Source organism: Cavia porcellus, unplaced genomic scaffold, assembly GCF_034190915.1.
Source record: "Cavia porcellus strain 051 isolate PalLab524CR breed Dunkin Hartley unplaced genomic scaffold, mCavPor4.1 scaffold_17, whole genome shotgun sequence".
Taxonomy (NCBI): domain Eukaryota; kingdom Metazoa; phylum Chordata; class Mammalia; order Rodentia; family Caviidae; genus Cavia; species Cavia porcellus.
Window position 1 is genome coordinate 13,915,434 of NW_026947500.1, and position 25,714 is coordinate 13,941,147.

Sequence of the window (25,714 nt, forward strand, 5' to 3'; positions counted from 1 at the left end):
TAAAAGGACCTCTAGTATTTTATTATGCTGCGTGAGAGCGTTAATCCTGCAAATGAACGGACATTAATCTCGTAGAGTGCGGTCCCATCTCTTTTTGAATCGGTTTTACTGAGAGAGAGGGGCGGGAAGGCAGAGAAGCAGGTTAGGAAAGGCAGCAACTGTTTTAAAACTCCGGACAAAGATGCGACCACCCTTTGGCTGCCCGGCCCCTTCCTTCCAAGATTTCGTTTACACTTTTGTAACCCCAGGCCTCGGTGTCTCCAGTCTTACACGGAATTAGTCAAGAAGGAAGCACAACTCGGGGAAGTGCCGCCCGAAAGCCTTCTCCCCGACACCCCGCCCCGCCTCCGCTCCGCTCCTCTCCGCCCCAGCGCTGCGCCCCTTCGGAGCCGGGGACCGCGCGCTTTCCCGGGATGGGGAGTGCAGAGCGAGGTCCGAGGGCGAGCACAGGTCCCTGGGCACCTCCGCGGCCGCGATCCCCGCGTCCTGCCTACTGGCTGCTTTCTCCGTGTGTGGTGACTCGCTCAAGCACTGCGCTCAGGAAAATTGCCCCCTGCTCCTTACACACGCACAAACCGGGCCACGTACATTTTATGGCAACAAAGTCATCAGCTCTCCAGGGTCCCAGCCCCCAGCAAACGTGTTCCTCTTTGGCCTGCACGTCCTTCGGTGGGTGGGGGCAGAGACAGGGCTGCGGTCACAAGACCCCTCCGCCCACCCCTGTGCGTGAGGGGCCAGCAGGGTGGGGCTGAGGGCCAGGGGATTTGATATGCAGGACGAGTAAAGGCCACATTCTTTCAAAACCTCAAACAGGTCGGGGAGGCTGAGAGGCGCTGCAAAGCCCCTCGCCTGTGACGGCCGCAGTCTCCGAGGGGCCCGCGGCCGCATGCCTAAGGCGCCTACTAACGTCCAGGTCCAGGGCGAGAGGTGGCCCCTGCCCTGCACCAGCAGCCCGCCACGACTTGATAGTTAACGCATCTTCCGGCCGGTACACACCCACAATTAATCTTTCTTATTAAAGCCTCCATGCAAGACCCAAGGGGCAACTCAAACCTATTTAGATTTCCTTGGTTGGCTGCACAAATTTAAGTGGGCAAAGAGTTATAAACCTAATAACACAGGGTGCGCCGGAGAGTGATTTGAGTAGAGGAGACGCAAGATTCGCTAGGGGTGTAAGGATGTGGTGGGCCTAGCGCACCCCGGCAGGCACAGATCTCGTGGTGCACGGCGGGCTCTAGAAAGGCGGCGAGCCCCACACCCCACACGCGACCTCGGTGCGCGCACCCACACCCTACTCGCTTGCTCTCAGATGCCTCGCCCTGATTTCTTAGAAACCCCTCCCAGAAAGGCGGAATTTTCAGAGTACCCGAATCAGGGAATTTGCCGGGAAGGTTTGCACTGTTTGGGATTCATTGAGAATAATTAACACCGAGACCGTTAATCACCACGTTGCTGCGTTCTCCCTCCTTCCGTGTCTGCGGCGTCTGCCTCGCTCGCTCGCGCAGCCGACGCGGGTGGGTTTTGCTGGTGAAAGTGAAGAAGACGTCGCGGTAACTGTCACCCAGTTCGGCTGTACTTTTTTTTTTTAAACGCTCGCATATTGTTTGATTACTAATTCGAGTTAATATGATCTTTATGGCAACATAACAGTGGATAATTGGCCTTTTTTTCCGTACAACAATGTAAATCACAATGGCTTTATTATTTAACAACGTCAAACGCTTCGTTGGATTGGCCCCGACGGCGAAGACCTTTTCTTTCTAGACAGTGTTGTGCAGGAAGAACAATGAAGATCTAATTGTGGAGATTTCATAAGTTGGCTCCCGTAAATGAACAGCTTAGATATGGAAGTTCCAGCAGACGTGGACACCATTCGCCCTAGCAGCTCCCCCCACCCCCACAGCCTGCTCCAAACATTCTATTGGAGGGCTTTTCTTCTTCCCCCGTGGTGGTGGTGATGGTGGTCCTTAGATCCTAGCAACCACCTAAAGTTTCCAGTAGTAATTAGAGCTTTTATCGGGTTTGCTCTTCAGCCCCTCATATTGCCGATTTAGCGTTGAGTCCACACACCAGAGGGGCGCGACTCCCAAACCACCGCAACGCCTGCCGCCACCCTTCAGCCACCCTGCTTGTTGAACCCCGATAGAGGGGACTGGATGATAGTTTAGTCTGGATTTTTTTTGTTGTTGACGGGGTTCTTATTTTGATTTAATTTTAAAACGGAATCACTTTTGGCTGTGGTGGGGAAGATCCTTGTTTTAGAAAGAGTTTTTGCAAGGGGCCTGAGTCATTATTCTGCAAATGCTAGGTAGAAACCCAGAGGACCCCCCCACCCACCCAAATGCAAACGGCCGGATTTGGGAGGAAGGAATCCGTGCTGCTTGAATGAAGGATTAGGCACATTTGCTCCAGAGTCCTAAATCTAACGGTACCTAGAGCGGCCATGGCCACCGCTGAAGGACCGGCTGTCTCCGGGGTCGTTAGACTTGGAGGCCTGACAAATGGGGAGCCCCCGACATTTGGCATTTGGGTCAAGGACAGAGTCTTGAACCTCTAGCAGGTTTTTTGTTTTTTGCGAGCGGCTGCCTCCCATTTTATTCAACTTCTGCCTGTTGCGAAGCAAAGCAATTCGCTCCCCACCCAGCCCCCTCCGCCTGGGTTCTAAAATAAACAGGAGGTGCGAAACGCTGCGCCTGCACACGCGCCCTGAGGCCCTCTTTCCTGCAGCCCCCTCCACTGGCCGTGGTGGACACCTCGCCCTTCTCTCATTCCACCCGCGCCTGAAGCCCATCTCATTGACTATTCTACAGCCATCTTCCCAATTTTGGCCCTCCGGGGACTGCTTTCCTGTCGCTGTCTTTCCGATGACCTGAAAGGCGAAAAGGCTGAGAAACTGGGAGATGGTGGTGGATTTTTCGAAGTGGTCTTTTACCTCAAGGCTACATTTGGGAAACTTTCCCCAACAGGAGTGAGGCGCAGTGTTATTCTTCTGCAAGGGTCCTCTGGCCCCGCCGCCCTCGCTGACAATGCTGGCTTTGAGGCCGGAGGCCTGCAGGCCTCGGGATGCCGGGCAGCCTAGTCCAAGGGGCCCGCAGCTGGGGCGCAGGCAGTGGGCAGGGGGCAGGCGGACCACGCAGGAAGGAAAACCATAAAAGTGCTATTTCCTCAGACACTACCCAGGGACCAGCTGTGAGGAGCTAGAGGCTGGGCTGCTGGGGGTGAGAGTGAAGGCTGTGGGGGCCGCGAGAGGGGTCATGTTGCGCCCTATTTTATTTTGTCACAGAATTACTCTGCGTTTTGCAAACCTCTGGCCTTCACTCTTCAGAGTTTGGTCTTGGTTAATGATGTTTCATTCCAGGCTTCAGCACTCTATCAGACCCCCGCCAGGTGCCAGGCTTTGTCTTCCCCACTTTCTCTGCCACCCCCATATCCAGAACTCAGGGTGCAGCGCCGCAGGAAAAGCCCCCACCCCCGCCAGAGCTCTAGGACATTCCTTTCACGTGGGTCTTTTTCCCTGGAGGACCCCAGCACCTTCCCAGTCTAGCAGAGACCCTCCTAGGTCACCTGGGGGGGGGTGACCCTCGCGGGGGGCGCATTGGTCTTTGGCTTTCTAGGGTACCCCGAATTGGATGTCAGGGCCACGTGCTGAGCCTTCGAGCTGCCCCCAGCGGCCCGGACTCTGTGCCCTGTGGCTGCGGGGCCGCGCAGAGCTGGCGCTGGAAGCCACCGCGGGCGACAGGGGCAGGCGACAGGGCCGATGCTGCGCAGCGGGTCCGGCCGCAACGCTGAGCGAAGCGAATTATCTGGAGCGTGTTAGATCTGGGGCTGCGTAGTCAGCTTCTGCCTTATTTGTTTGTTTGTAATCTCATATTTAGCAAGCCAGGCCGGTGGCAGCGAGGGAGAAAGGACGGGACGGAGGAGGGGGCTTCGCGGTAGCCACACCCCTTCCTAATGAGTTAATTTCCATATTGGCGGCTCCCGCTTCGAGCGCCCTCTTCCTCCCCAAACGCTGCGGTGCTGCTGCGCCTGGAGCGACACAGGCACCTCCACTTTGCGTTCAAACAAACAAACATATAGAGGCCCGGTAAGGACAGGACGGAGCTCTTTGGACACGCTGGCCTCCCCCGCAGCCCGCGCGTCCCCGCCCCCCACAGGGGTGGCACCGGGTGGCCCAGGGTCGCAGACGCTCCGGGCAGACAGCGGGACAGAAATGACGTCGACCCCGCCCTCCCCGCCTCCAGCTGTCCGGCCCTCATCCCCCCTCCCCCAAAGCCGCCGGATTTTCCCCCCTCCTCTAGGTGAGGGCGGGGAGAGCAGGGTCACCCCGGAAAGGGGGTGGGGGATAACCGCCCGGGAAGGACTCAAAAGTGAAAGTTTCAAAGTCTGCGGTACCCGTGGAGAAAAATGCAGCTTGCCCTGGAGGGAGGGTGCTAGTCTGGGGTTAGGGTGCCGGCTGCAGGGAGGGGCCGTGCCACAGCTGAGCAGGGAAAATGAGGCAGTGGAGTCGAGTCTGTAGTGTACGTTAAAAGTTGTTGCAGAGACAGGGAAGAAGTTTTGGGAGCGTCTTCCGAGGGAAACGCCAGGCGGGCTGCAGCTGCTCCTGACCTAGTTTGCTGCGCACTGGGTGGCGGCTCAGCTGGGGAAGGTGGCGAAGGACGCAGACCTGCAGCACTGCTGTGGCCCCTTCCCCGGCCACACAGGTCACCACACGGCGTGCGCCGGGGTCCGGGCCGGGGGCTGGGGCAGGAGCTGCGAAATAGCTGGCTTGTGCATCGGGAGCTGTGGCCATATCCAAGTGGACTGTCCCGAGTAACTCTGGTCAGGAGCTGGGCAGAAGCTTAAGCAGCTCGCTTTAATGGTGATTTGTAGCTCGGCGAGGGGCGCGGACAGCCAACTCCCCGCAGGTGTGCGCCCTAACACCGCCATCCGGACTTGAATGTAGATGACTCTGCCGATCGTTTGATCAGCCCTTTGAAACCCTTTACAATTGCCTGTGACGAACGGCCAGCCTTAGTTTTTCCCTGAGTAATGCCTTGAGGCTAAGTCCTCTGGGCTTTTAAAGGGCTCCACTATTTTTTTTTTTTTTTTAAGAAAAAGGAAATCATTCGATTTTCGTTTAGCCCTCAACTTTTAGTCGCCAACAGGCGTCACTCAAACGAGTCAAAAACTTAGTGACTGTTACCTTTACCTTCACTGTGTTCCCCAAAGCCATCTGTGGGTGTTAATAACTTTGTCCTCCTTTTTAACAAGGCGCCTTAGCTATGTATATAGCCATGTATATAGCTCTATTGCATGCATTGTATTAATGGAGAGAACAATGTCATTAATTTCGTTTTCTTTAGTCTCCAACTGCACCGCCTGTTTATAGATATTTGTGTGGGTGTTTAGTATAAACAGGTATTATTATTATTATTAATACTATTGTTGAGCTCATCTTAATACCAGCTCTGTTGTCCCTAAATTACATCTTTTCCGTGAGAGTTTAACTTAAACATTAAAGTTTTCTCCTGTCAAACCCAGGAGTTTACGCCTCCAACTCCAGCATCAAAATAAAGAAGCTGATACTGCTCAACCTGGAATATTGACTCAGGGTATTTACATAAGGGGAAGAAAATGAACTTTTGTCTGAAACGTACAACAAGTGACACTTTGATTTCATAAAATAAATGGCAACAATGGCAAGAGTTTATCAAACTAGGAAGGAGGTGTGAGGGTGGGAACACCCAGGCATGAAAGGCCCGTTCCTGCCGCTTCAGACTACAAAGGGTTACACAGAAATAAGGGCCGAATTTGCCTATTGCAAAAGTTTTCTCTGTGCTTTCTAAATCACACCAGGGGAGGGGGGAGCCTGCGATTGTTATCCGGCTCTGGGCAGGAGCAGGCCCCTGTACCGAGGGGCTCTTAGCTTGGGCCAGCCGAAGAGCGGGGGCCTTTCAACAGCAGCCCCCTTTGTTCTCCTGATCTCTTTCCCAATTTCAAGCTTCACTTGCACATCCCAAGTTTGTGTGTTAATGACGCTATTACCATCTGGCTTGCCCTACTTTCCAAAAGATATAAATCTCCCAGCTCCTTTGCCCGCATTAGCATTTAAGTGCCACCATAGCCAGAAGAAAAAGATGCTTTCAGGGCTCCAGATTCTCTTGCAATGAGTACCCCTAGCCTGGCTCTTCCACTGTATACAGAGTATACAGTGAGGGCAGGAGCACCCCCTCCTCCCAGAGGCCCGATTCCCCAAGACCTGTCCCTCCGAGCCAAGCAAGTCGAGTGCGAGAAAGGCTTCAAATGAATTTCCCCTGAAAACATTTTTGTTTTCTTTGCAGTGGGCAGAGTATTTGCACCAACATACTTCTGCGAGTCTCTGCCTCCCTCTGTGGTTTGGATTTGTAAAAGTGTCTGTGCACGTCCCAGACTCTGAAGATGTCCTGCCTCACAGCCGTTTTCAGCGGGAGAATGGACTTGGCTTTCTTTGGGGCTGAGGGCAGGGGTGAAGGGAGATAAAAAGACCTCTGTGAAACAACTTTGGGGAGCTGGGCATCTCTTGGAAACTCTCACTTTTAACGGTGCCTGCATAGGCGTCCTGTGATTTACACACTTCTTGCTGGAGATGGAGGTCCACCTTTCTCATTCGATTCTTTCTTATGGAAAGTCATTAGTGATTTGCGTGTTTTGAGCACAAAAGCTGAGAAAAAATACAACAAAAGAAGTGGGGCTGGCTTGTGCATGGCTCCACAATGGCTGCATTTATGTGGCCAGGTCCCAGTGAATAGAGCGGAGCAGAGTCTGTCTCTCAGCGCGTGGGCTGTTGGTCAGGCCCCTCGCTGGCTTAAGCAGCTCATTCCCCTGGAAGGCGCCTGAACTGTGTGTGCTTCTGGACCATGGCTTCTAGGCGCATCTTTCTTCTAGAGACTCACTCCCTTCTCCCCACTGTTATCTTTCTGGAAGTGGGTTTAGTTGAGATCAGCCAACCCAACAGGTTGAAAGAATTAGAAGTGTAAACTTCCCCGCTGCCTAAGACACTTTCCAAATCAGCAGTTGTTTGGGCAGCCCCCTACCTTAGAAAGCCTTGTTGGACAGAGAAAGCTTGTATAAGGAAAAGTAAATTCTTACTGAGGAATAAAAGAGAACTTGTTATATATCCCTACTGCTTTGTTAACTGAGCGCGGGCAGGACTTAAAACGACGATCGGTTGCCATCACACGGTTGTAGCTGTTTGCACGCAGAAGCCCCCGTTTCTCTTTCTGGTTCACTTTCCCGCTTTTCTCCTCCAAACTTAAGAGCCATCTCGTTGAGAAATGTGTCCCTAGCCCTACTTTTTCCTCTCGAGAACATTATCGAGTTGATATGAACAAATTGCAGGGGATACACCATTTAAGTAAGATGCACTTTTAATCACTGATCATTAAAATGGTTATGTTATACTCAATTACATGCATGAGTTAGCTCTAACAGTGCTTCCCATTGTCCCAGCTGCTCACGTATTTCTTCATGATAGTCTGAGGCAGAAACTTGATTATGGCGAATCCATACATTTCGGTGGATTTCATCAGCCTAATTAATGCCTCCGTGTGGTCCTGGGGTCTGAATGGACCTTTTGCTGTCATTTGGGGTTAAAGGCAGTGTTGGAATGTAGGCTGTTTTTTTTTTTTTTCCATGCTGGTTACTCACAGGGGACTGGGTCCCATGAAGCAAGGTGGACAGCGGTCATTAAAGGCAAAGATTGTGAAACCAGAAGGCCTTTCCAAGTGGCTGGGAAGGAGACTCGTTCTCTGTCCTTACTTCCACATCAGGATTTGGAATGCCGCAGCAGTCTGCAGATATTCAATCAAGTGGAAATGACCACCCCACAACGACATCTTAAAACTGCACTGAAAGGGGACGTGGAAGATGCATTCACAATCAATGTTTAGCTTTTTTGTCCTAATCAAAAGTGGCCCTGCTCCCTCCCTTCTTCCTGCTCCCATCACTTTTAGACTTTCATCTTTAGGAGGAAGCACTCTGGCCCTCCTGGATGAGGAACTCAGGTCCACCCCCCAAGTGGCTGGCTGCATTCTGCCTTTTCAGGTGTAAATTAGCATCTGAATACACCTCCACCTCCCTGACCCGGACCACCACCCCTGCCTCCAAGGAGTGGCCGTTGATCTGCACCTCCAACCACAGGCCCCGAAGGCTGAGGTCCAGCTCCCAACTTCCTTTCTCCCCTGACCAGGGCTTGCTGCATCTGTGAGATGAGCCCTGATACCGGTCCTTGTCCACTGAGACCTGAGGAAGAACATGCTCTACAACATCCTTTCTTGGTGGTCAAGCAAAAAAAAGCTACAAAAGAGAAAGAACTTGATCCTTTAAGAAATGTCCTGCTGAACTTGGGGACACATGCCTTGCTTCAAGTACTTCAGAAGCTGAGGCAGGAAGATTGCTATGAGTTGGAGGCCAGCCTGGGCTACGTACTAAGACCCCATCTCATACCACTTCTCTCCAAAAAAAAAAAAAAAAAAAAAGAAAGAAAGAAAGAAAAGAAAAGAAAGGAAAGAAATGTTGTAACTTGAGCAAGTGAGATTTGAATGTTTCCCTTCATTCTGAGGGTTCTCCCCCACCCACCAGAAGTCTCTTATTGTAGAGGATCCGCTCACCCCATCTCCGTTGAGGCAGAGTAGAGAGTCAGAACTGACCCTGATCTGATGGAGCGGAAGGATTTCCAATCTATAACCACATCACCACTTTGAAACTTTGTGCTTGTTATGCTAATGAGATGACTTCTGTAGTAGGGGTATGTTTCAGCTTCTGAAATTAGCTTTTTATAGTGCCTTGTGTAATGACAGACATTACAGAAGAGAAAAATGTACCAGCATTGGTGGCACAATACTCCTGGCAAACATTCTGGGCCATTTAAACAGATGAATGGAGACTCAGCTATGTTTGTAAAATGAAGCTTTCTGCAATCTCAGGGAGCAGACAAGGCAGATGCTGGCGGCCAGAACCTTCCAGGGTTAAGGTGCGCTGGCACCCCCTCCCCGGCTCTCCTCTCTGATTGATCGGGACAGGATTCAGTCATTTCCCATAATTGTAAACAAGGCGCATTCACACACTGATCAAATATCCCAGAAGAGGACTTCTTTCATCAGTTATCTGTCTTCGATGGACATGAGAGCTCAATCACTGCCAGCCCGGTCATTGTGTGCCCGGCCCTTCCCTCCCCTCCCACCTCCACAAAGCACAGTTGCTTCTGCATGCAGCAAGCGCCTTGATTCCTAGATGGGCTCGGGTCTCTTCTGCATGATATAGGTTCCAAATGTCAACCTGCAGCTATAGAGAAGCCTGTGAACTATGCTAATGACTAAACTCTCTTGCGTTAACAGTCCTGCATGAGGCTACAGCAAACTCTCCAAGAAACAGCCTGAGTGGGTTGGCAGTTTCTGAGCTCTCAAGCAATAAGGCTGACTTGAAATGTTGGTGTTTTATAACTGCCCAAGGTGTCCCATTTTCTTTCAGGGGTAAATAAGAGCAAAATACCTGGCTTGGTACAGTGGCTCACTAATGCCAGTTGAACCAACCAAAAGTGGTGCCTCTTCATTTAGACCAGAGAGCTTAGTGGAGAGCAGCTCTGACAGCCTTAGTTTAAGACGGGACAAATTTCCTGCATCCACAACTTCAAAGTTATAAGCTTCACCCAGCTCACTACTATCTGATTCCTCCTCATGCATTTTTCTTTACATCTTTGGGTCCAGGAAGGCACAAAATAACTATACTATTCAATACACAAACTTTGTAGCATAGCAAATCTATGAATCAGAGGCTATTTTCTTTGGTATGTAAATGATTTGTTGTATGCCAAGGTCATGCACTGCTTCCCGAAGTTCTGCTGAGAAAAATCAACATTTTTGTTGCTGTTGTTATGTTTTCTTTTTTGCTTTTTGTACTGAGACAGCATCTCATTAGGTGGTTCAGGCTGGTCTCATGCTCACTGTGTAGCCCAAGATCACAGAAATCCTCCTGCCTCAGCCTCTCAAGTCTGGAATTACAGGTCTATGCTACAATGCGCTGTTTAAAAATTAACATCTTTGAGCCAGGTGTGGTGGCTCATGCTGTAATCCCAGCACTCAGGAGGCTGAGGCAGGAGGATTGTTGTGAGTTCGAGACCAGCCTGGGCTACAAAGTGAGCTCAAGGCCAGCCTGAACTGCATAGAGAGACTCTGACTCAAAAAGACAAAAAAAAAAAAAAAAAAAAAATCTTTATCATTTATAACATCATGTAATCTATTCAGTGGGGTGATTTCAATTCCAGAGTAGGTCCATCTAATAATATCTTTTTTTTTTTAACTGAGGACTGAATCCTAAGCAGTCACACTGAGCAACATCCTCAGCTTTTTTTTTATTTATTTTTTTTATTTTTGGTGCCAGGGATCGAACTCATGACTATATGCTTGCAAGGCAGGTGCTTACACCACTGAGCTAAATACCGGGCTTTATTTTTTTATTTTGAGCCAGAGTCTTGCTAAGTAGCCAAGGTGGACTCAGATTTGCAACCCTCCTGCCTCAGCCTCCCTCAGTAGCACTTTGTAAAATGCAATCTATAGAGTCAGTTATTGAGCTGAGTGGGGAGCAGTACACCTGGGGGTAAAAGTGGAGCCAGGGCAGACCGCATGGGGGGTCCATCTCCTTGCCCTGAGTGAGGCCACAGCAGTGACAAGAGACAGTGACTTGGAGCAGAGATCCGACCGCTTGCTGTGGCTCCGCGGCTTTGTGTTATTTATGATCCGGCGCATTCGGTTATTTTGGAGCTGAAGGATTTATAGACTGATGTTGATGGAGATGAGCTAGAGCCTCTGAGGACAGGCTTTGAAATCCTTGGGTGTTTCATTTCAAATTTCAACTCCGAAATCTAAACTCAAATTGCTCACTGGTCTGTGGCAAAGAACACCTCATTTGAAATTCCGTTCTAAACTCCCTGACAGCAGCCAAACTGAGCCGAGTGTAGAAATAGCTCCGACCCTCAGATCCCAGGATGTTAGTGCTTGCACGGCACAGGAACTAAGCAAGAGGACACCTGGTTTCCAACTGGCCCAGAGAAAGCGCACTCTGCCCTGCAGAGACCAGGAGGTGTACAGCCCTCCGCGGCCCTGGTGTCACAGCAGTGGTATTTCTGTGGCCAGGGTTTGCTTAGGATCTGTGACAGCTGAGTTTTTCCTATCGATTATGTGACAGTAGGGCTCATTTCTCTGCTTCAAAGAAATTAGAAAAACCTCCATTTCACGGGGGAAACCTATCAGTTAAGAACTGAGTTGTGCTTAAGTACAGAAATCAAAATTCAAGCCAGGGAAAGTGGAAGAGGAAATTAAATTTTGAACCCAAACTTTTGTAGTTAAATCAGCCTTCTAGACGACTCTGGCTGGTCCTTTAATAGGAAGCCTTGTGGTTGGGAGCTGGTTTGAAAGCCATACAAGAAGTCATATCTTCTGCAGGAACTGTGCGTTTAAATCAGTACACACACCTGCAGTTACATACTTAAGTAATTTAATATGCATTCATGATTCTAATGCACCCCTCAGTAAAAATGATCTTTTTATTTTGATTATTGAGACAGCATCTCACTCTGTAGCTCAGAAGGCCTTGGGCTCACTGAGTAGTCCAAGTTGGCCTCCAACTTCCAGTGACGCTCCTGCCTCAGCCTCCTGAGTACTGGGAATATAAATGTGGACCATGGAATACCATTTTTATCTTATGTCAATTCCTGATAGTTTTCTGTCACAGGGTACAGAGAGGCATATAGATGTATCTAGAAGGCCAACATATTTCAGAGAGCCAGGATTTCAAACAAAAGTGAACCTGGGCCCTGTAACTGTAAATCAGGGTGTGAGGTTCAGGAACCGCATGCCCTCAAGGGCTCCCTGAGGGGCCAGGCAGGGAGAACTGGAGAGAGGAAGGGCCAGGGCAGGCCAGGCCCTGTGGTCCTGAGTTCGGAGGGATTTGAGGCACGGGAAAGCTGCAGCCTGTGCTGTGTGGCTGCATTTGCTCGTCTGTCCCCTGAAAGCCACTGAACAAGTGGGAGGCACGGGTGGCACGCGTTCAGCATGTGGGAGCTGGCTCCTCCGCCTTTCTGTTCCTCCCTTTCCATCTCATGGCTGTGGGACAGGCCCATCCCTCTGACAGGGCAGCTGGGGCAGCTGGTCCAGGACAGATGCTGTGCCTGGTCCTCCTCCTGACAGTCACTGAGATTCACCGTCAATATCTCTGTCTTTGGAGATGAGCCAAGGGCCTCAGCAGCAGACCTCAGCTGGCCTCTTTGCAGGGGCCATGTTCTGCAGCAGACACAACCCACGGGAGCTGCTCCAGGCCAGGCCCAGCTAGCAGTGGCCCTGGGACATGTGTGGATTGCAGTTCTGTGCCCATGGACAGCTGGGGGGGGGGGCAGGAAGTGGCCTGGCCACCTGCTCTGCCTTTCTTGAGGCGTAGCCAATCTGGGCCCCAGGCAGGCCTGAAGAGAAGCTACTCATGCTCCTTACTCTCCTCTCCGCTCTGCTCAGTGGTCTCAGTTTTGATTCTAAAAAGAAAAATAGCACTTGGGAGGCTGAGACAGGAGGATCGCTGAGTTCCAGGCCAGCAGCTCAGCATTGCAGAGTAATTGTTCTTCAGACCCAACCTCGGAGAATCTTTTTGTTGAGTTTAAAAATTAAAAAAGAGACAAAACTTTTTTTCAGGGTTGGGGATGGAGCCCAGGGCCTTTGCACTGAACTACATCCCCCTGCCTTTTTGTTTGTTTGTTTGCTTGTTTGCTTGTTTTCTTTTTTGGTTTTTTGAACCAGGATCTCTCTATAAAGCCCAGGTTGGCCTTGAAATCTGGCGATCTTCCTGCCTCGGCCTCAAGAATACTGAGGCTACAGGTGTGTGCTACCATACCACACAACCCTTTTAAATACTGCACCCCTTTTTAAATTTAACACGTGACCCTGGGCCCAGTGGCTCACACCTCTAATCCCAGCACTGAGGAAGCCCGAGGCAGGAGGACCAGAGTTCCAGTATCACCTTGGCGACCTAGCTTGACCTGGTCTCCAAAAACAACAAGTCCGTCAAAGAACTGGGGCTGAAGGTTAAGAGCAGAGCCCTCAGGTTCTCCCCTCAGTAATGAAAACACAGAACTGTGACTGACCAAAGATGCCACCTTTCACTAATGCCCACTTCGAGCAGCAGGAAGGACACTGAATTTCTCATCACTGCAGGTGAGACCCAAGGACTGCTGCCCACTGCCCCCTTCTCTTCCTATACCTCACTTTCCAACACCCCACCTCCCCGAGAGGCCGCTGACCGCTCAGTGGACCCACTGGGGTTTTTGTCCTCCTCTTACATCTTTACCCCTACCCATTTCTGCTCTGGGGTCCAAGGCAACTTTCAGAAACTAACAGCAAATATGAACTACAGAGACAGGAAGGGTGACGGTGAGGGCACCAGCAATTCAGGGCTCATTTTTCGTTTTTTTTGAGACAAGGTCTCACTGTGTAGTTCAGGCTGGCCTTGAACTCACTATGTGTGTAGTTAAAATTGGCCTTGAGTTTACAGTGATTGTCCTGTCTCAGCCTCCCCAGAGCTGGGATTACAGGCGTATGCTACCATGCCTAGTTTACTTCAAAGAGTTTTACCATGGATTTGTGGATGGGCCCAGAATGACTATGTGGAGGCTTTGAACGGGTGCACTGGGGTGGATTTTCATATTCTGTACCCCAAAGAATAGGCTAGAAAGGCCTGCAGGGTCTAAGTTCCAGCTGAGGCTTCTAAAATTTGGTTCAAGACAGTTTCTTTCTCTGAGCTTGTCTCTGCCAGGCAAAGTACAGCTGAGGACCAGATATTCCCTCAGGTCCGGCCCAGGGAACAGTCACCTGGGGTTTATGCATTGCTGTCTCCTTCCTTTCCACGAAAGCTGACAGGGACACTGGAGCCAGGTGTGTGGGTCTTCCACGCAGGAAGGGCATCCTTAGTGTGACTGGAGAGACCCGGTGAGGACTCTTGACCTGCTGCTTTGCCTTTGCTTCCCTTTGCAGATCTGATAGACACAGTGTTCCCGGAGGAGGAGGCTGGTGCTCAGCAGATGCCAGCCTGGCTGGCTACACACTGAGACTCCATCGTCCTCGGCTGTGAGAAGCCACCAAGGCTTCATTTCCTGCTCGCTGGCTCTGCTGGAAGGAGCTGCCCGGGAGGACATGGAGCCCCGAGCCATGCAGAGGAGGCTGGAGGTGGCCCTGCCGCTCTGAAGAGGCAGGAGCCGTGCTGGCTAACACAGGGACCACGCCTTAGAGACTGGTGGCTGATGGCAAGGCGAGTCCCTCCGCCTGCCCCCCTGGCTCTCCTCCAGTGGCCTTTCCAGCACAGACAGGAAAGAAATGATTCCTGAGTTGTACTTTTTTATTTTATTTTATTTCATTTTATTGGAGGCAGGGTTTTACTATGTAGCTCAGGGAAGTGATCCTCCTGCCTCAGCTCCCAGAGTGCTGGGATCACAAGCCTGTGCCACCACACCAGGCTCTGGGTTCTATTCTTTAAAATTAATATTAACTAATAAATAGTTTTATGTCCATTCTATCATGGGAAGTCGGTGGCAATTATAAAACAGCAAAAGCAGGTCATAACAAGATTAGGTTAAAACGTCTCTGTGAAATTTCTGCACCCATTATTGGAGGGGCAGTTACTATATTTCGGGGAGTCACCTTTTGTAAAGGTGGGGCTCAGAAACGAAGCAAGGAATGGTATTTAGACCAAAGACATTGTTTTCTTATATATTCATTACTGTTTAAAAATTGTTTATTTTCTGAGTACATAATGTTTAATTCTCTCTGGGGAGTGGGTACGTGCATATAACACATTTTATTTCCTTGTCTCTACTTTTTGTCTTTTGTTTCAAGACAGGGTCTCACTATGCAGTGCAGGCTGGTCCTGAACTCACAGTGATCCACCTGCCTCAGCCTCCTAAGTGCTGGGATTACAGGCATGCACCACCACACCCAACCCTTTTTCTACTTTTTTTCTTTTTTCTACTTTTTAAAATGTAACCAACACTTCCCTCACAGTGCTTCCTTATACCCATGTGTGTGTGTGCATGTATGTGTGTGTATTTGCATGTGTGTACAAGCACGTGTGTGCATGTGTGTATGTGCACAGCTGTGCCGAATGCCCAGTGCCTACATGTGGAATGATGTCCTCTCAAACTTCTGGATTCTGGACATTGTTAGAAGGCAGGACAGTGAAGAGAGGTCCAGAGTAATGACAACAATAGAGGCCAGTGATTTCATTTCCCAGAAGCCCTACCCAGGCACGGTGGCTGTGTTTGCAGCCCTCACACAGGAGGCTGGAGCAGGAGGACTGAGGTAAGTCTGACATCAGCCTGACTGTGTCTCACAAAAAAGAAACAAGGAAACAAAACAAATCCCCTCACTGTGCAGTAGTCTACAGTTTTAGAAAGCATTATTATGATTAAAGAGTATTATGTTCCTAAATTGTGATTCTTACATAGAAACCAATTTAATGAATTCTTTTTTGCTTTTTTTTTTTTGAGATATAATTCAGGCTGGCCTTGAACTCGTTATGTAGCCCAAGCTGGCCTCAAACTCAGGGTTCCTTCTGCCTCAGCCTCTTGAGGGCTGAGATTACAGGACTACACCACTACATGCAGCCTTGAAGAATTTTATATAAAATCTGTCACCAAAAGTCACCTAGTAAAGTTTTCTAGTGTAAATACACTCACTTCATGAAGAATTGTTATTTTATTTTTAAAGTTTTTTTTGAGACAGTGTCTTACTGTAATTCAGGCTCTTCTTGAACTCACTGTGTAGTCCAGGCTAGCCTCAAACTCACAGTGATTCTCCTGCGTCAGGCTCCTGAGTGCTGGGAAAGGAATTAAATTTTAATTTGCAAGCCTTTCTATTGCTGTGGGACATTAGGATAAGACAGCATTTGCTAGTCACATGTAAGACTAACCTATATCTTTTAAAAAAACTTTAACGTTTATTTCTCTAAAATAAAACACATATTGTATTTTTTCTTAGCTTTTATTATAACTACTGTAACTTTATGATGTTTTTAATGTATCGTGTTTTTATTAAGTTATTTGGTGCAAGATAAAATATATAATAGTAAAAGAATCCCTTGCTTTTCTAATTCTATTATGTCAAGTCAAGCAAAATGGACACATCTCAAGAAAAAAATATCTTGAGCATGTTTTTGAATCAAAAATGATTATCAACAGTATTTTTCCCTAATAGACTAGCGCTTATTATGGATCTTATTTCAAAGGTGATTATTCTCAAAGAAAAGGAGAGATATTAGAATTTCCAAATAAGTTACATTGTTTAAAAGTACATTGTTGTATTATTCATATTGTTAGCAACTGGCTAACGCATACGAAAGGAAGAAGGAAAAAAAGATTTAAAAACCCCACAGTAATATCTTCTAAAATATCACATTTTGAGATTTAAAAAGAACTTACAGATTCCATTTTGAGGGCTAATCGTGGAAATTTATACCAATGCCATAAACAATTTAAGTGAACCCCCTACCCTTAAAAAACTTGAACCATGATAGGCATTTCTGCAAGGTAGGTTTTAACATATTTTTTCCTAGTTTTTTCGCCCTCCATTCAGTAAGAAAGATAAGCTTTTCGAGGACCCAGTCGCCGTGGTAACTGCCAAAAAAATCCTCCTGAAGTTTGAAGGGGTCAGCAAGTGGGGTCAGCAGCCCTGCCCTCCCGCGCGCTGCCGGCCTGCGCTGGGGGCGTTGGGCTGATCCGACCCCGGGAGGGGGGACCCTTCCGCCTCTGATATAAATTTTTTGAGTCAGTTCGTGGCCTGGACTCTCCAGGTGGCCTCCAAAATCGATTTTGACCCCCTGACCCTGTCTCGGGGAGGAATAGCATGCACCCTAAGCACAGGCTTAGCCAGGAGTGACAGCTTTCCGCTGAGTGTTATTGGGGACAGGATAAACAGTTTGGAAAGCCGGGAAGGAGGTGTGAGCGCCGGGCATTCTTACAAACACATTAGAAAGCAATTAAGAAATCTCTGCTTAAATTTAAAAAAAAAAAAAATGTGTTTCCTCTACAGCATTCCTATGGGACCCACCGGGTCTTTGGATGGAAACTTGGGTTAGGAGCCACCGGCCACACAGGGATCCCCTTTCAGCTACTTTGTTACAAATAGGCAAATAAGAGAGGCAGATTTGCAACAAAACAGGTATAGCGTGGACATAGTAAAATGTGCAGGGAAAGGAATCGGCTTATTGCAAACACCACACTAGGTAAAGAATTGCTCGTATTTTTCAACCCTAGTTTTGTGTGTGTGTGTGTTGCATTTAAAATGTAAATTAAGGAACTTCGATTCCCTGGCTAAAAGAAAGAGTGGAGGAAAAGATGAACTCGTTTCACTCAGAGTCCTTTGCTAATTTGTACAACAAACATCACCACTTCATTTGGATACAATGAGAGAAAACCATAAACATGGACAGTGGCCTCAGCGCTGACCCAAGAGTTAAATAAGTAAGCATCTCTGAAGAATTTCTGGTGCTTTCATCAGTTTTAAGGTATCAAAAGCTTGGGAAATGAAACTATGATATAAACATTCTCAGTGATCCTTTTTCTCTCTTTTTTCCAGGAGGCCCAACAAGTTTGATTTTCCCCAGGAGAGCTGAGCTGTCTGGGGTTCCTCCTAGGAATCTGGGGTCTGATTGTTTCTCCCCTGAAACTCTCAGCACCCCTCCTCGCAGCTCTGATGAGCAACCAGCAGTGGCAAAACCATCCTCCGAATCCTTTTGCAAATCCGATGTTTAATTGGGGCACATTTCCGGTCAGAGGGGGGCCAGAGGACGGGAGGGGACCTAGCAGCTGAGCCCCACATAGGCACTTTGTGTCTCTGTCCTGGCTTCTCACTCCGTTAAATCCCTATTATCAAACTTATCTTCCCAAAGCCTATTATAGTATTCCCAGAACAGATTGGGCCATGAATAACTGACTTGGAAGTGTAGAGTGTTTTCTACTCAAGGAAAGTTAGAGCTGACAACAGCTTAACGGCAAGAAGAGGGATTCATCTCGCACTGATGGATTTCAAGGTTTCACTCTTGATGAAGGGCACCTTGGAGGGTCCCCACTCCAGATGCACGTCTGTGCTGTCTTTAAGGATTGGCCCAGTGATTGCACAGCGCTGGTCCTGCGTGGCCCTAATTGTCGGTGAATTTCCTCTGTGTCATTGGTCTCTCAGACAGGTGTCTGTGTTACTTCCTGTGGATTAAATCTGTGTTTCCAAAAGGACCCAGATGCTCAGATGTGAACCAGTATGAGAGGAATAGCTTGTGTAAATCATCATTTCCCTGTTAGATATGTTGTAAAAATATTTAATGTCCCACAGTGTACAGACTACTTGATCCATACCTGTGTGAGGTCCCTGAAAAAGTTATCAACCCAGTCTTAGTTGTGGTTGCATACTGTGATCAAGTCACTCGGATTTTATAGCTCCTGCTTCAAGTGATTAACCCACAGAAATAGACTTCTGCTTATTTTTGTGTCCCAATAATTCTAGGACATCAACATTTTATATTAAAGAGCAATGTTTTCGTATCTCATGAATTGATGATTGATGAGTGGCTGGATCAATTGGTTTTGAGACAGGGTCTCACTATGCAGCCTAGGCTGGCCATAAACTCAGGGTGATCTTCCCGCCTCAGCCTCTTGAGTACTGATATTACAGGCATGTGTCTATATCCCCAGTTTATATTACATAGATTTAAAAAGTTAAACAGGGGCTGGGGATTCAGCTCAGTGGCATAAGCACCTGCCTTCCAAGCAGGCAGTCGTGAGTTCAATCCCTGGTACCAGAAAAAAGAAAAAAAAAAAAAATTTAAAGTTAAACAAAGAAAGACAGGTGTTGAGGATGTAGCTCAGTGGCACACAATGTGCTTAGGTCTGAGTTTTAAAAAAAAAAAGAAAAAAGGCAAAGGACATATGATTGGAAAAATTATATTTACATAAAAATAAATTTTATTAATTTTTTTCTCTTGCATATATTTTTAAATGGCCTTTTAGAGATGAAGAACAAATTTTTAGAAGTTGCAGGACAGGGTGACACACACCTATAATGTTAGCATTCCAGGAGGCTGAGGCAGGAGCATCACTGTGAGTTTGAGGCCAGCCTACACTACATGGTGAATTTCTTTTTTTTTTTTTTTTTTTTTTTTTTTTTTTTTTTTTTTTTGCTACTGCGAATTGAACTCAGGGAACTCAGACCTCCTCATGCTTACCAGGCAGGCACTGTACCATGGCAATACCTAGCCCGTCTACATAGTGAGTTTAAGGCCAGCCTGCACTACAGAGCGAGACCCTGTCTTGGGGAGGAAAAAAAAGCAGGACTCCCCAGAAGTCAAATGCAATCCCATATAAATTAATTAAAAAACTATATGGGGATCAAACCCAGAGTCTTTCACTCGCCATCAAGCACTCCAGCACTGTCCCTGAGGTTTTTATAGACACCTATCTTAGGAAGTGTGCATAAACAAAGTTGTATAAGACTACCTTACTTCTCTTGGGTTTTTCTTCCTCATATTAAGAAAAAAGGTTTGCAGAATATTATAGGAATAATAAATAAAAGCTTTAGTTTAATTGAATTAATCTAACCTTTCTAAACATATAAAAATTATCGCATGTGGTAGCATACGTGTCTGGTCCCAGCACTTGGGAGGCTGATGCAGGAGGATTACTATGAGTTTAAGGCCCCCTGAGCTGCATGAGGAGACCCTGTCTTAAGAAAAAAAGAAAAAGAAAGAAAGACAAAAATTAGAAAGGGCTGAGAAGTTTCTGGATCTAGACTCTAGAACTGCCAAACAAACAAACCCAAACCAAAAGCTAACAAAAATGTCTCTTACAACCAAAATCCAATCCTGACATTCGATGTTACAGATTCTGGCAATGTCTTGGTGTTTATATTGTCTGTCTTAACCATCTGAACTACCAAATATTGCTTAGTTTTCAGGTCAGCTTCTCATGTTGAAAAAAGAAAAACATTTTTAAGTATCTAATCTGAAAAAAGAAAAAAGAAAAGAAAAAAAAAAAAGAATCTAATCTGAGACTGAGCAGATATAGCTCAACAGCACAAGAGCCTGAGTTCAATTCCTAGTACAAGAAAAAAGACACCTAATGTGAGCCAGGCATGGGCGTGCATACCTGTGAACCTCACACTGGGGAGGCTGAGGCAGGAACATTGTTTTGAGTTGTGTACATTAAATGCATTTTCAATTTATGGCATTTTCAGTTTAAGAGGAGTCTACTGAGCCACAACATGGTCATAAGGAGCAGAGCACCTGACTACTGGCAGATACACCGTGTAGTTTGGAGTCTTGTTTTATCAGCAAAACCTGGAGTTACACTGCTGTGTCAGACGCTGGTAGTGATGTATTTTTCTTTTTCTTTTGAAGGGAGGTAGTGGTGTTTTTTGTTTTTATTTTGAGACAGGCCTTGCTATGCAGTTCAGGCTGGTCTTGGACGCACAGCGATCCTCCTGCCTCAGCCTCCCCAGTGCTGGGATCACAAACGTGCAAAAATCACACCACATAGGACACGAAACTGTTGCGTGCTCACAGGGCAAGGTGCGATGTGGGACAGGAAAAGCTGTCACAGCTCAGGAGCACAAACATCAGAGCCACAGGAATACAAGATGTGAGCCTCTGCCCAAAGCACAGACTAACTGGCCCCCAGTGCTGAAGGAAACCAGCTCACACCGTTTTCACCACCACACACGCCCACCCAGCACCTCGATCCACGCTCCTGTGTGGCACCCACACCACGCAGACATGGGAAGCTGGATGGGCGGTGCCTGCCCCAGTGCTGCGGGCGGGAGACGCGTCCCCCGTGGCGCAGGAAGGGGGTGTGTGGGATGGGAGTGGGGGTACAGGGCAAGAGGGAGACAGACAGGTAGGGAGATGGTCAGGGAGAGGGCGAGGGGGGACACATAGATGTTGGACCAGATGATAAACAGACAGGAGGGTGGTGCACATCTGTAATCCCAGCGCTCAGGAGGCTGAGGCAGGAGGACTGCCACAAGTGAGTTCAAGGCCAGCCTGGGCTACACACCAAAACTCTACCCCCAAAAAAGTAACAGGGATGTGTCCCAGATTTTTACTCACTGTATTTATCAGTCTTGTTTACTAAGAAGTTCAGAAAAATATGTATCAAGATCGGTGGGATGCAGTATAACAGTGGGACTCTGCACCCCCTCTCCCATCTTGGAACTGGGTTTCAGCTGTGAACCCAATTCTTGGCCAAGGCTACATCGGCTATCCCCAGCTCATCCCCATCCAGGCCGCCTCCCCATGTGTCTGCACCTCGTTAGGTCAAAGCCACCGCAGCCTCCGTGACTGCACCCCAGCCTGGGCCAAGCCCCGGTACACCTGTGTGTCTAGGAGGCCACAGCTCTGCCTGCCGCTGATTGTCACCTCCGATGTGGGCTCCAACAGCCTGGAAGCGTGGGGGAGCAGCCCCCCATTCATGGTGCTGGCAGGGCTGCAGCTCAGCTGGGCCAAACTATATCACCGTTGAAAAAAGGAAAAAGACAAACAAAACAAAACAAAACTATATCACCATTATCCCCAGGCTCTACTACGCTACTGGTACTTTTGTATCTTTTTGGTGTTTTTATGAGACGGGGCCCAGGCCGGCCTCAAACTCATTCTGTAACCCAGGCTGACTTTAAACTCATGGTGATCTGCCTGCCTCAACCTCCCAAGAGCTGGGGTTACAGGCCTGGCCACCCATGAATAATGCTTTCATGGAAGAGATAACTAAGGTACCAGGCAACTGATCCAAAAATACCACCAAGCAACTAAATTTGCCGGATTAAAAGGATGTTTTTCCTCTCCCGATTGGTTTTATTTATTTACTTGTGGTACTAGGGTCCAACACAGGGGCTTTCACACTGCACCACACTCCCACCTTTTCCTGGGAGGCAGGGTGTTGCTATGTAGTTCAGGCTGGCTTTAAAACTGCTATGTAGCCTATACTGGCTTTGAACTCATGACTGCTCCTGCCTCAGCATCCCAGGTGCTGGGATTACAGGGGTCTGTCACCACGGCCAGCATCCTTAGATCTTTTTTTTTTTTTTTTTCTCAGCTCTTTTTCAGTGTTTTAAAATCTTGAAACAGGGTCTCATTAAGTTGCTAAATTGACCACACTGGGTTTGAACCAAAAACTCTCCTGCCTCAGCCTCCCAGAGTACGGCATTTCGAGTGTGAGCTCCCACATCCAGCTCAAACAGAAAACCCTAAAAGCTGTTTTATAACGTTTGTGTTGTGAAGGTGGTACCAGCTGAAATGCATGCAGTGGGGACATTTCGTGGGAATCAACTCTGTCTCCGCTTTAAAATTAAAAGGTCTAAAGTGGGCATGATATGGTGTCTGTTGCATGACTGTAATTCCAGCACTGAGGAAGCTGAAGCAGGAGGATTATCATGAGTTCAAGGCCAGCCTGGGCTACATACTGAGACCCTGTCTCAAGAAAAAGAAAAAAAAAAAAAATTAAAGTCTAAAGTAAACTTTTTTTAGGTATTAGGCATGCAGAAAAATGGTACTTTGCAACAGTGCTGAAAATTCTGCATCAGCCTCAACCAGACGTGAGCTTCGATGTAAAGGGAGACAGTGCTCCCTCTGGGCAGGCTGGGCAGCAGAGCCCTCTGGAAAGACCCTTCTCCTGGAGGAGGGATCCCCTCAACGGGAGGTCACACAGCAGTTTGCTCAGGACCAGAACACTGCAGCCCTGGCCGCGCTCTCCTGGCCCCAAAGCTGGGCGCCTGGGTCAGCAGTGCAGCTGGGCCAGAGCCCGCGGTGCTGGCAGCTGGGAAGCCGCAGTCCTGGGCCCTGTCCTCTGCCACTGGAGCCCCGGGTCAGGAGGCGGCCAGGGCAGTGGGGAAGGCTTGCCAGTTGTTTTGAATTCTTGCAGGTGTTAGAAAAGCAAAGGATTCTTTTCACAGCCGCATCTGCATTTGACACTGACCACTCTGAGGCAGCCTGCGGTGTTTTTGTTTGTGGTTTGACAGATGGACACACAGTGGCCGGCCAAGCCCTCCGGAAATCAGCTGGCCTCCAGCACCAGTCTCCCTCTGCCATCCGGGAATACATGATCCCTGTGCTTTGCTGGCTCTTTTCTTTGGTTTTTCTGATTTTTAACTAAACTAGGTTAAAATAAGTACTTAGATGGGATAATAACATCAGAAGCCAGTTTTCAAGACCACCCAATCTTTAAAAACTTAGAAGTAGAGCAGGAGATTTGTGGCATTTAAATAAATATTAGGATATTTAAAATGTTAATATCTGTGTCGGTGGTAAGAGAACTTGGTAGAAAAATCACAACTTACAAACTTTTTAACATTAAAAAAACTAAAATAAAATTTCTATTTTGAAAACTTTCCTTTTGGTCATCAATAATACTCTTAAGTTTATATATGTGTGGGCTGGGGAGTTAGCTCAGCGGCATAAGCGCCTGCCTTGCAAGCAGGCAGTCGTGAGTTTGATCCCTGGTACTAATAAAAAAGAAAAAAGACAAAAAAAAAGTTTATATATGTGTGCGTATCAGCAGCTATGTTATCACAAGGCCAAGGAATGACATTTTATGGATAAAGTTAAGTCAGAAACCCTTTACGAGTATTCTCCCTAGTGGTAGTGTCTCATGGAATTAAGAAATCAAAGCTCCTGCTTTGAGTATTAACTTGACCATGATGTAACTTTCTGAATTTTGTTATACTTTAATCTCTTCATTTCTTCCTCCTCCTCTCTTCTTATTCTTCCACTTTTGGTTTGCTGAGACAGAGCCTTACTGTGTAGCCCAAGCTGGACTCAAACTTTCTGAGATCCTCCTGCCTCAGCCTCCCAAGTACTGGGCTTACAGGTGTGCACCGCAGCACAGGTTTCTATTTCTTCATAATATTGAATTCCTCACCCCGTCACCCTATCTGAAAACAAAATGACAAAAGAAAACCAAGTGTTAAGCAAGCATAAAATGTTATAAACATATTCTTTTTTTTTTTTGGTCTTTTTCATTTTTATGGGTACCAGGGATCGATATCGGACTGCCTGCTTGCAAGGCAGGCGCTTATGCTGCTGAGCTAAACCCCCAGCCCCTATAAACATATTCTTAAGTCTACTTTTTTTTTTCTCCTGCATGCCAGTTCTTTGGGGTTTTTTTGTTTGTTTTCTTTTGTTTTTGTTTTGAGTCCTGGTTTTTTGAGATAAGAGCTCATTGTTCAGGCTGACTCTGAACTCACTACGTAGCCCAGGCTGGCCTCAAACTCACAGAGATCCTCCTGCCTCAGCCTTCCCAAATGCTGGGATTACAGGTGTACACCACCCTGTGTAGCTGTTTTTGAGACAGAGACTCACCAAACTGTTACATTACCCAGACTAACCTTTAACTCTTCACCCTCCTGTTTCAGCATCCCAGAGTGCTGGGGTTACAGGTTTGTGCCACCACACCTGATCCTAATTCTACCCAGTGCTTGCTGGCCATTCTGGCCCCTCCACCTATGCAGCGAGAAGCTCTTCCCTGTGGACGGAGCATCACAGTGTGCGGCCTCCCCAGTGCCAAAGAGCTCTGTGAAATCCAGTTTCCATGGGGCCCGTGCTGGAGAAAGGGAGAACAAAACAAGAACTGGCCAAAGGGACCTGAAGACAGCACTTTGCTGGGGTTTGGGGAGAGAGCTTTTTTTAAAATTAAGTTTATTGGTCCATTTTAGGTATAATAATGACCATATTTCATCGTAGGGGATTTGTACCTGTACACAACACATCTGGATTCTTTTATTTTTCCTCCTTTGTCTTCCCCTGCATCCCCTGCCCTCCCTCCAGCCCCACCCCTCTTTCTGGGGAGAGATTACAATAAAGCAAAACCACAGTTCAAACTGCCAAGTGGAAAACGAAAGTTGTTTCCACCTCTTATATTAAAGAACGATGCCCTGTACCTGTGAAAACGTCTCTTATTAATCTCACGTACTGTCTTTTAGCATATCTTTCCTGTGACCTCAGCAGGGCCTTGAACTAAAGGTAGATAGATGGTGCTGGACCCACATGGGCTCTACCAGCAGTTGGGTCCCTGGGTCTCATGAATAGAAACTGGGCCTGCTGGTACATACTGTGTATGTACCTTTCAGCATGCTATAGTGCATGGGACACACATGTACCGAAAAGATATCTGTAACCACCAGCGGGTGTGGTGGTGCACACCTGTGATCCCAGCACTTGAGAGGCTGAGGCAGGAGGATCTCTGGGAGTCAGAGGCCAGCCTGAACTACACAGAGACTCTGTCGAAAGGAAGGAAGGAAGGAAGGAAGGAAGGAAGGAAGGAAGGAAGGAAGGAAGGAAGGGAAAAGAAACCTAAACTATGCTGGCTCCCTAGGCCGCTCCTGCTCCGCTGCCCGACCCTCCCTGCCTCGCACAGGGCAGGCCACACAGGACTGCATTCTGGGCTGCTCTCCGCGGCCGCTTCCCCCCAGGTTTACCTTCGCCCGCCGAGCCTGTGTGATGTAAATGCTATTATATAACCTCGCTCCTCTCGCCGCCCTTTGATATGAATCACTGAGAAGGTGATTACATAGCTTCATTTATTTCTCTGAATGCATAGGTTTCATGGTTATTAAAATAATCACAGACTCATCAGCTCTCCCCGGGCTTAGGCAGATCAATACCAACTCCTCGGGGCGCCCAGCTCCCCTGGCCC

General features: G+C 47.9%; 1 long non-coding RNA gene across 18 annotated transcripts in view; it reads left to right on the forward strand.

Annotated features, from left to right (window-relative positions):
- The window catches only part of LOC101788606 (uncharacterized), a 47,873-nt gene extending 22,915 nt beyond the window's left edge, over window positions 1–24,958 (forward strand). For 9 of the 18 annotated variants that reach the window (XR_010040013.1, XR_010040012.1, XR_010040007.1 and 6 more), the window contains one exon: window positions 14,028–24,958. This is a non-coding gene — a long non-coding RNA (uncharacterized LOC101788606). The other 9 variants (XR_010040020.1, XR_010040019.1, XR_010040010.1 and 6 more) reach the window with 5 other exon arrangements.
- Window positions 24,959–25,714: the final 756 nt, after the last annotated feature.